Below are 11959 nucleotides of genomic sequence, written 5' to 3' on the forward strand. Positions count from 1 at the left end.
AACTACACTGAAATCCTGAAAGGCAGCCAGTCCGCCCACACTGCACAGCTGAATCCACAGCACAAGTCAGCTGGCCAGGACATGTGTGAGAACAAATGAGATGAATATTACTAAATAGTGTTGTATGTTGTACAGAATTAGGGCAGCTGCAAACAGAGCATCCAAAAACAAATCAATACAAAGAACACATAAGCAAAGCTTGAAGTGAAACTGCTTAGCAACACAATGTGAGGTGAGTGGGCAGAAGCTGACAGCAGTGATTGAATTTGCAAGAATTAGAGTAAATGCATCGCTTTTTAAACAGTTCCAAGACATGGCGTCCATAAAATGAAAACGATAATACATATGAGTCTGAATGCAGAGATCATATCTTCCTGGGAGAGCAGTATTAGGTTTCTCCATCTGCTTGTTCCTCTCAAACAAAGCATGAAGATGTATCTACTTACTAAATTATCTTTGTTCAAGCTCTCCCTCCAATTTGAAATAACTTCTCCACTCCAACTGTCACTATAAGGATTTCCTCTATTTCAGTATCTGGTTCAAATTTCTTTGACTGAGTTCGTTCAATTTAGTCAGTTTCTCATATGCTTCAACTTTTTCTACCAAGTAGCCCCTATTTTAATGTTGCTTTGTAAGTGTGCCTGTGGGTGATTAATGTGTGGATTCTATAACTTTGACTAGACTTTAAATTTCTGGTTATGAGTGTCCAAGTTTTTAATCTTTATGTATTACATTCATTGTGCTAATTATGTAACTCAGCACTGAATGTGCTCAACAACTGATAGGTATGGTTGGTGGCACATCTCCGAAGATTGCATTTGTGCTTTTCCCAAAGGAGGTCAGGAACCACCAGCATCAGAAAAGCCTTAAGTACTTGTTGAAAATGCAGAATTAGGGACTCAACTCCAGCCCCCATGAATCAGATTCTGGGTGATACCTAGAGACCAAAATTTAAATAAGCTTCTCTGGAATGCCAGTTCACTTCAATGAAGAACTACTTTAGAATCTATTATGCCTACAGTCATATATGCTCATAGTTATTAAATCTCATGAATAATTATTAGAAGTCTACTCTGTACTAGGCTACATGGAGGGCAAAAATAAATTTTTAAGTGACTCTGCCATCAAGAAACTTAAAATTGGGCTAGCTCCATAGTGGTTAAATAACTAAATAGTTAAGTGCTGTGAAGAGGAAGCCAGATCCCACATGGCTGACCGGAGTTCGAGTCCCCAGCCCCATGGTTAGAAAAACATGCTAGACATATGTGAGTGCCCAGGGTCCCGACACAATAGAGAGTTGGAGAAAAAACTTTTGTAGAATAACCAGGTCCACTTGGGGTGTGCTTCCTCTCTCTGTCTCTGGAGCACATATATACCCTCTGGCTCTGAAAAGAGAAAGAAAGAAAACTGAAACTAAAAATGAGGAGATAACATTATTTGTAATATAAGATAGAATAGGACAAATATTACTAAAGAGACAAAAAGTACTAGTTGGAGAAAAATATCATGAAGAAATTAATATGACATATTGGAATCTAAAGAAGTCCCAAGAATATGGCCTCTTTTCTCATAGGAAATTAACTGAGTTTTGAGCTATGCAGAAGACTTGGATGAGGCTTAAAGGAAAAGCATAGTGAAATCTCCCACAGTATCACAATGTTAGGAGACAAAGTCCTGCAAAGAAAAATGTGTACACCAACCACCACACAGGTATGGCCCTCAAGATATTTGAAAGCAAGGCTGGCGACATAGCCTAGTGTTTAAATGAGGCAGTTTCCACATGGCTGACTCCGGTTTGAATCCTTCCTTCAGTGGTTGGAAAAACACACCAGGTACATGTACATGCATGCATCAAATCCCAATAGGATGGAGAAATTAAGGAGAAGGGATTGTGGTATGGCTATGCCCCATGGAGGGGATGCTTTCTTCCTCTCACTCCCTCTCTCTGTGTGTCTCTGTCTCTATCTCTTTCTCTCTGACAAACACATGTGCCCTTTTAAAGAAAGGATATTTGAAATCAGACATTGACTAATTTTACCTAAACTGTAATCCAGACTGGTCTCAGTTCAATGTCTGATTGGATTTCAGTACATCTCAATCCCTTTCTATATAGCATGAAAGAGAGAACTAGTTCTGGAGACAGTAGCAATATCAGTCTGTTTCCTTTATACACAGTTTCTGGAATATAAAAAAGAATACAGGCAAAGAAGCAGAAAAATGTTACTGAAAAAAAAAGAAATGAAAGCCGAAGAAGACACATAGATCATCAAAATGTGGTATTAATAGACAAAAATATTAAAATCAGTGTCATAAATATATTTTTAAACACAGTAAATAAGGACAAAATAGGCCAAAATTGGGAAGAATTTGAATAAAGAATTGTTCTGTATACAAAGCAAAAGGGGGTGAGGTCCATGATGCAGCAGTAATGCACTGTGGAGGAAAATCACACATTAGGCACTTTATAGTCAAGCTGTTTAAAACAAAAATGAAGACATTCTCATGAAAGCAGCTATAGGGCCAGCAGGTGGTAGCAAGGTTAAGGTGTCTGGATCCCACATGATTGACTGTGCAGTTCAAGTCCTGGACCTGACAGCTTAAAAACTTGCCTGGTACATGTGTGTGCATGTCCAAAATCCTGAGAGTAGAATGGAGGAGAAGGGATTGCAGCATGGCCATCGCTCCTGGGGCGGGGAGTGAGGGGAGTAGAGATTTCTCACTCCACTGCCCCTGTCTCTCTCTGATGAATACATATATATGCCTTATAGTGCTAACAGAAAGAAAACTTTTCAAAAAAAACAAACAAACCAATCAAAACAAACAAACAAACAAAAAAAACCCACTGGGGACCAGCAGATGGCATAGTGGTTAAATCACTGGACTCCCTCATGGATGACTGTGGTTCAAGTTCCAGATCCAGAGGCTTAAAGACTCAATGACTTGAAACTCACACCAGGTAAATGTCCATGTGTTCCCAAGATCCTGGGAGGAGAATAAAGAAGAAGGGATTGCAGTGTGGCCATCACACCCTACCCCCTGGAAGTGGTTATTTCTCACTTTCCCTTTCACTGTCTCTGTCTCTCTCTCTCCAGTGAGCTCACGGGCCCTAAGGCCAAAACGCCAAAATGCCAAAAAAAAAAAAAGAGAGAGAGAAAACATTGTAAGCAGAAGACAAATGTGTAATGAAAAACAATACTTATAATTTTATACTCAGCAAATATATCATTCAAAATGAAGGTGAGATATAAAAAGGGAGAGCTATAAAAAAGTCATCATCAAGATGGCTGACGAGGCCCAATCACAGTGGCCCACCCTCCTCAACAGGCTGGGGCCATGTGACAGTCTGAAGATCAATTCATGGTCCAACATCAAGTCTGGGCATAGTGGCATGTATCTGTAAGCCCAGCAACTTGGGAGCCTGTGGCATGAGGATCTTGAGTTAAAGACTGTCCTGGGCAACATAGCAAGAGCCTATTTAAAGAAGAACCAGTTCTGGCACTAGCAGATGGTGTAATGGTTACATCACTGGACTCCCACATGGTTGACCATGGTTTGAGTCCTGACCTGGCACTTCAAACTCACAATTTAAAAGACTCTCTTATTGTGGTTTTAATTTGCATTTCTCTGATGACTAATAATATCGGTCATTTAATGGTATTGGTTAATTAGATCAATTTGCTGAGGTTTTTGGGCTATGTTCTGTTCAAGAAATACTTGCTTATCCAATTCCATGAAGATATTCTCTTATGCTATATTCTAGAAGTTTTATTACTTTATTTGTTAAAGTTAGGGCTTTGATCCTGTAGGGGACCGTATGCCACCACAGAATACAGAATTTGATGTGCTATTGTTGTAAGTAAGAAACTAACCTGTCCCTGCCCTAGACAGGTCATGCATGTTTAAAAGCAGAATAAATGAATATAGATACTAAATTTCTGTATATATATTTAAACATTTTTATTTATTTATTTTTTGCTAGAGAGCACATGTGCTTGTCAGAGAAAGAAATAGAAAGAGGGCATGTGTGCATGCATACCCAAAATCATAAGAGGAGACTGGAGGAGAGGGGACTGTGGTGTGACCATCTCCCCTGGGGGGTGACTTCTCGCTTTCTGTCTCTCTTTCCAGTGAGCACACACTATAGCAAAAATATCTCAACAACAACAACAACAACAAAGAGCCTGGCATAGTGGCATGTACCTGTAATTCCAGGTGAAAAGGTGAAAGATTGAAGCAGGAGCATTGCAACATGGTAAAACTCTGTTTAAAAAAATAAGACCAAGAAAGGAAAAAAATATGGTGGACTAGAAGTACCCAGTGCTCATCTCCACAAATTAACAAATAAATAAATACATCTAAAGAGGAACAATAGAATCCACCAAGGAAATTACCAAAGACTTTTGAAGCACAAAGACTTAGGAGGACAGCATCAAGAGAAACAAAACACCCACTGAGATCAGACTACGGTAGGAAATATTCCCTGTTACTGGGAAACAGTAAGAAGAGATCCCCAGTGGCCTCCATTGCTACCATGAATGACTATAGTCCTAGCTAGCAGAAGGCCCTGAGGCCCTCAGAGGAAATGGAACCAGTGTAGAGAATTCCCTGAATTCCTCATTGCTGCATAACTCCAGGGAAAGAACTCTGACAGGTTAACCCCCACCCCCTAGGACCTGAGCTACAACAACATGGTGCCATTTTTTAAAAAAAATTATTTACTTACATGGTGCCATTTTAACAACAGAACCACTGCTGAAGTGAAACCTATCCCACTGGCCAGTACTTCTCAGATCTCCACACCCCAGAAAACTAGCCAACATCACATCATGCCCACATAAGTGACTGCTGCTGCCACCCAACTGCCACTCAGACTGAGCAGTAGGGCCATGACCTAGCCTCTGATCCCAAGCAGTGCCATATACTCTGGGACACAGGTGCAGCACAGTAGGGAGACCACCTCTGGGGCCATGTGAACTCTCCTTCCCTCTCTCTCTTTCACATTCACGCAGACACATACTTCAGAAACTGCAAGTCTCCCACTCCTGCCTCATCACTGCAAATGATTGCTTAATCTCCACCACTGGGCACTGTATGCCTTATGCTTACTCCACTGAAACCATTCAACAAACATAGCATAACACTAATTATCAAATGAATTTAGTGAAGATTGATGGATACAACTTAAATATATGAAAATTGGGTTGACTCCATGGCCTGGCAGTTAAGGTAGTTAGATCCCACATGGCCAACTATGTCATTTGAGTCCTGGACCCTAGCTTGAGAAATACACCAGGTGCATATACATACATGCCCAAAATCCCCAAAAGAGGGAGATGAAGAAGAACTGCAGTATGAGCTTGACCTGTGGATGGAGTGCTTTCTCTTCTGCCTCTCTCTATCTCTTTCTCTGGCAAGTGCATATGTTCTCTAGAAATAAATAAATAAATAAATTTAAATATATATGTACAGGAATTTAATATCTATACTCATTCATTTTGCCTGATAAACAGGTATGAGCTTTCTAGGGCAGGGACAGGTTAGTTTCTTACTTACAACAATAGCCACATCAAATTCTGTATTCTGTGGTGGCATATGGTCCCCTACAGGATCATAGCCCTAACTTTAATGGATAAAGTAATAAAGCTTCTAGAATATAGCATAAGAGGATATCTTCATAGAATGGATAAGCAAGTATTTCTGGAACAGAACACCACCAAAAAAACCAGTAAATTGATTTAATTAACCAATACCATTAAATGATCAATATTATTAGTCACCAGAGAAATGCAAATTAAAACCAATGAGAGAGTCTTTCAAAATCAATGGATGACTAAAATATAAAAAACGCTATACTGGATATTGACAAAATGTAGAGCAACTGAACTCTTGTACAGTACTCATGAGAGGCAAACTGTTATAAAATTGTAAGAAAGCTGGCAATGTCTAGTAAAGCTAAACCTATCTCTATCCTTTGATAGAGATAGTTCTAGATCATGGAAAATAAGTCTACAGGTCAACAAACATCAATGCACAAAAATATTCAAAGCAATTTTGGTAACAATAGGCTAAAACCATAAGTAACCCAAATGTCTATCAACTTTGGGACAGTATATTTGTGAATCATTCATACAATGGAATACTGCACAGTAATATATAATAAATGAACAACTGCTTGCTCAACATAATGACTGTTTAACAACACCTTATTTAATGTATGTTGTTGATTCATCAACACTGAACTCACAGCTAATATTATAACACTCCTGAACAAAGCTTATCTAGTATATTTACTTTGTATTTAGGAATACTGAACAGTCCTGTATTTAGGAATACTGGTCAGCACTGTCACACTATGCCACTTAAGAGTCATTCTGGGGGCCAGCAGGTGACATAGTGGTTAAGTGTTAGACTCCCATGTGTTTGAATACGGTTCTAGTCCCAGACAGGTGACTTGAAACTCATGGTGAGTGCAAGTGTGTGTGTACCCAAAATCCTGAGAGGAGAATGGAAGAGAAGCGATTATGGCAGGGCCATTCTACCCTGGGGAGTGACTTCTCGTTTTCTCTCTCCCCATCTTGCTGGCAAACGCACGTGACCTAATAGCAAAAATCTCTTTCTCTCTCTCTCTCAAAAAAAAAAAAAAATCATTCTGAACAGCAAAATCACTAACAAAAATCACAAAAAAAGAAAGAAACAGATCAAAGGGGACTTCAAAAAGCTCATTGAAAAATTGAATTAAAGTGTGGCTTTATTTTGGTGCAAAATAAAGTTCATGCATGGATTTTCCCTAGTCTGTATTTATACTGAATTTTTAAAAGTTCCTGTGTACAGCCTAGTAAGAACAATATGAGAGCTGAAACAAGAAGGCAGAGCACCACCTTGTCCATGTCAACAACTCACACTTTTTCACTCTCTATGCATGGTTGCAAATAAACACGAAAGTGCTGCAAGAATTGATCTTCGGGTCACAAATAAAGTTTATTAAATAGGCAAACCTGAAATACAAAATCCATAAATAGTGAGGATTTTGTAACAAGTAAGCTATTGAATACATAAATGTTTTACTAATTCTCACACCACAATCCCTTTCTCATGTTAGGCATGCCCACATGCACATGTGCTTGGCATGTTTTTAGATCACTAGGGCCAGGACTTGAACCATGCAGTCAGCTAGGTTATGTGGGATCCAGCTCTTTTAACCACCAGATCATGTAGCAGTCCAGATCCATATGTTATTTAAAGGTATATTTTTAATTTTCAAATACTTTGACTTTTCTTTGCATTCAATTAATTTTGTTAAGGATTTTGCCACAGGGCATGTGTGGGAGGAGGGAGAGGCTATGAGAGGGAAAGTGAGAAATGACCCTCTGGGGTTAGCCATGCTATAATCCCTTCTCCACTCTGCCCCTGGAATTCTGGGCATGCATGATTCAGCGTGATCTTCAAGCCACCAGGTCTGGGACTTGAACACCACCTGCTGGCCCCTGTATTCTATTACTTTTAAACAACTTTATTGAATTATAATTTGTGTAACATGAAAATTGCCCTTATAAGTGTACAAGTTGATGTTTAGGAATCTACCACACTGTGCAATCCTCAACACAATCTAGTTAAAAATAATTTCCTCTTTTTATCAGTTGGATAATTTCCACTGATCTATCTTCAATTGTACTGGCTCAGTAATTTTTTTGTCTTCTAACTGTGATGAAACCATACAATGTTTTAAAATTTCAGGTATTGGGGACAGCATGTGGCTTGCTGGTTAAGACTGTATGCGTGTATGCCCAAAATCCCAAGAGGGAAATGGAGGAGAAGGGATTGTGGCATGTCTATTCCCCCTCGGGGGATGGGGTGGTGGTGGTGGTGATGATTTCTGTCACTATCTGTCTCTCTGATGAGTGTATGTGCCCTATAGAAAAAAGTTCTCTCAAAAGAAATTTCAGATATCGCCCTTTACAATTCTAGAATTTCTATTTTGTTCATTTTACAATTTCTCCATCTCTATTGAGAGTTCTCATTTATTTAGTCTTTTTAAAATATTTTCTTTATGTCTTTGAATATATTTATCTAATTTATATATAACATGTAAACATAATATCGACCATACATAAGCACTTATGTAATAACATCATTTGCTAATTTTAACATATGGGTCATCTTGGCATCTGCTTCTGCTATCTACTTTTTCTCTTGACAGTAATTATGTTTTCTTTTTCTTCTTTCTTTTTAAAAATTTGCTAAAGGGCACGTGGGATTGCTGGAAAGGGACAGAGAGAAAAACGGGCAAAGTGAGAGAGTACCCCTTATGAGGGATGCTCATGCCACATCCCTTCTCTTCTATTTCTCCTTTCATAATTTTGGACACACACACACATGCACCCAGTATGTTTTGCAAGATATAGGTTCTGTAACGTGAACTGCATTGTCAGTCACATGGGATCCAGCCACCTTAACCGCCATGCCACTGGCTGGCTCAACAGTGGTTATAATTAAATTTTTTTCTCACTTCTATTAATTTTTTATTATGTCCTGCATATTTTTGGGAGGTGTAGAGACTGTAGGTTTGTCATCACTGATTTTTATTCTCAGAGGTTGTCTAATGAACTTGTGGAAATTTGATTTTTCATTTCATTAGGCTGATTCACTGAGTTAGCTCTTAGGCTTATGAGAAATTCATAGTTCAAGACGTAATCTTTATTCCCAAGGTGTGGCAATTTCAATGGAAAACATAAAGTTATTATTAAGTTCCTTTAACTTTGTATAATTCAAACTCCAAGATCTGTCTCCTTTGGATGGGTGGAAGTATACCAGCTGTTTATTCCCACCAGGATCTTTTGAATAAGGTCCTATGCCTATGCTGCTTAGAAGTGGCCTGTGGATTTCAAGAAATTTACATGCAGATTTAGGGGCACCTCCTCTGTTACCCTTTCTTTCCTGAGATATCCTTCAGTTTCCAGCTGCACTATCGATCTGGAACTGTATGCTTTGACCCTGAAAACAAATATGACTAGTAAATGTTTTAGCCACACTGATCTGAAAGCACCCTCAGGGGAAAAGCCGTATAAATAAATTTCTCACTCAGGTCCAGCTTGGTGGCATAGCAGGGATGCACTGCTCAAGTGACGCTAGATCTGTAAGGAAGATCACTGGTTTGATTCCCTAATCTATGTGTACATGCTGGGTGTATATGTCCGTGACTTGGACTAGTAGAAAGATGGGAGAGTTTCCCAGTGAAACACTGTTGAGGCTTTCTCTGTCTTTCTCTCCCTCTCGTGAAAATAAAATAAAATAAACTATACATATACACACACATATATTAAAGTATGTCTGTGTGTGTGTTTGTGTGTGTATGTAAAGGGCTGGCTTTATAGCCTGCTGATTAAAAGAAACCAGATCTCACAAGGCTGACCACGGTTCAAGTCCCAGCTCTGGAACCTGAAAAACATGCTGAACATGTATATGTACATGCACAAAATTACAACAAGATTTTGGATGTGGGATTGGATGATGTAGGAGAAGGAATTGCAGAGTAATCATGCTCCATTTGGGGGTGCTTTTTCCCTCTCCCTCTCTGCCTCTTTGTCTCTGGTGACCACACACACCTTCTGACAAAAAGAAAAGAAAAGGGGCCAGCAGGTGGCATAGTGGTTATAGCACTGAATTCCCACATGGCTGTCTACAATTTAAGTCCCAGACCAGTGGCCTGAAAATCAACGCCAGGTGTCATGTACATATGTGCCCAAAATTCCAAGAGAAGAACTGGTGAGAAAGGATTGTGGCAAGGCCATCCCCACTGAGGGGATGATTTCTTGTTTTTTGTCTCTCTGACTCTCATAAATGTGGATCCTGGGTCAGCCGGCACCGTGGTGGTTAAGGCTGTTGGATCGCACAAGGCTGTGCAATTGTGTAACTCAAGTTCCCAACCCAGTGGTTTGAAAAATGTGCCAGGTGCACATATGCATGCATACTCAAAGTCTCCAAAGGAAAAATGAAGAAGGGATTGCAGTGTGATTATTTCCCATGCTTTCTCACTTTCTTCTCTCTCTGGTAAGGGAATGTGCACTCTAGGTTTATTTTGTTTTTTTCTTTCTTTCTTATTTTTTTCCCAACATGGATCACTAAGTATGGTTTCCTAAATTTAGTTAAAGGCTCCAGGGTTGTAAAATAAGCCTAAACCTAACTCTCACACATACGCACATACATGCACATCACAATACCAAGATGTTATAATGAATCACCACATAGACCTTATCATATCAACAAAGATTTTTAACAAGAAGGCCCAAATAAAGATTAGGCTTATGGGAAATGAATTAGGACCATTTGGTCAATTATCTAGTTGATCATACAAGTAGTCTATTTGTTTTAGGATCAAATACTCTTAATTTTGGTGTATAACCATAGGAGAAAACCGTATTAGATAGCTATCTCACCAACACTGGCCATTAACCATCATCCTGGTAAATACCTAGCGAATTATAACATTTTTTTCAATCTTAAATTTTATCTTCAGTAGGTCATGATACAATTGTTTAATTTAACATGACATTACAAATGTAGTATTATACAATGCTATTTTCCTTGTAATCATTTTATTAAATGGTCTATGACGTAGCCACAACTGACTCAATGCCTTTTCAGAAACTTTGGGTTTTTGTTAGAGGTTTTTGCTATAGGGCACATGAGCTCACCGGAGATAAAAAGAGAGACCAGGAGAGAGAAAGCAAGAAATCAACTCCCAGGGGAGATGGCCATGCCTCTATCCCTTCTCCACTCTCCTCTCAGGATATTGGGACACACAAGACCCCAACATGAGTTTCATGCTGCCAGGTGCAGGACTCAAATTGCAATTGACCATGTTGAAGTCCAGTGTCTTAACCACTATACCATCTGCTGGCCCTGAGTCTTTGGTTTTTAACATTAAAAGAACATGATGGTTTCCAAATGTATTTTATATGCAAATATCTGTTCAGTTAGTTTTCAGTAAAATACATGATTAAGGTGAACGCTCTGTAAGTCAAAGGGTGAATGTGAGAATTGCTGAAACGACTACTGTTCACAATCAGCCTGTTATCCAAGTCTCTTTGTTCTAAGAGATTACTAAGAATATCCTTTTTGTCCCAAACTGAAGAAATAAAGGAAGAAGTAAAGGTATTAGTTGGAAGATACCTATGTTACTTATCAAATATAAACACAGTACTTGGACATAGTTTTCATTTCTTATGAGAGCTAAAAAAAATAATAATAAAATTGATTTCGATGGCAGCCTTAGCTAAAACGTGAGTAACATTGTTTTTTCTTTCTTTTTTATTTAATGAAGTTTCTATGTTTTCAAATGTGCATCTTCACCAGCAGGCAGCATCTTCACCCTAGGTATTTCTGGTATAAATTACTTGAGTTCTATGATTTGAAACTAGTTTGATAAGTTCTTTGCTAGGAACTCCTGAAGTGCTGCCCTGGTCATGGAACCAAAAATCTTCAGCCTCTCAGAGACCACAGCTGGGGTTGTAAGTTTTTTGGGAACTTCTTCATAGAGTTTGTCATATATAGCTTTGTCAAACAAGACTAAGTACTTGAAATTGTCCTGAATTTTATCTTCGGACCACTTCTTCTTGGCCTTTGCCCCAGATTTGTTTACTGGGTCTTTTTCCTTGGCTGACTTTCTGGCATCTTTCTTCTGGTCATTGTGGGCGACATCATGAAGCCCAGACAGTAACAGTGACCACTGCAGGTTCACTAAGGTGTCGGACAGAAAGAACCATTGGATAATGTCTTAAAAATTGGAGAAAAGAGGCCAGCAGCTGGTGTTGTGGTGAAGGCACTGGACTACCACTTGGTTGACCATGGTTCAAGTCCCAGACATGGCAACTTGAAAATCATCCTGGGCAAGTGTATGTGTGTGCCTCCAAACCAGAGAAGATAATGGAAAAGGGATTGCAATGTGGCCATCCCCCCGGGG

The 11959-nt window shown here is 39.1% G+C and overlaps 1 pseudogene; it reads right to left on the bottom strand.

Moving 5' to 3' along the window:
- Window positions 1–11323: 11323 nt before the first annotated feature.
- The window catches only part of LOC114009492 (40S ribosomal protein S25 pseudogene), a 1767-nt pseudogene continuing 1131 nt past the window's right edge, over window positions 11324–11959 (bottom strand).

Source organism: Tupaia chinensis, unplaced genomic scaffold (genome assembly GCF_000334495.1).
Source record: "Tupaia chinensis unplaced genomic scaffold, TupChi_1.0 Scaffold000544_1, whole genome shotgun sequence".
Taxonomy (NCBI): domain Eukaryota; kingdom Metazoa; phylum Chordata; class Mammalia; order Scandentia; family Tupaiidae; genus Tupaia; species Tupaia belangeri.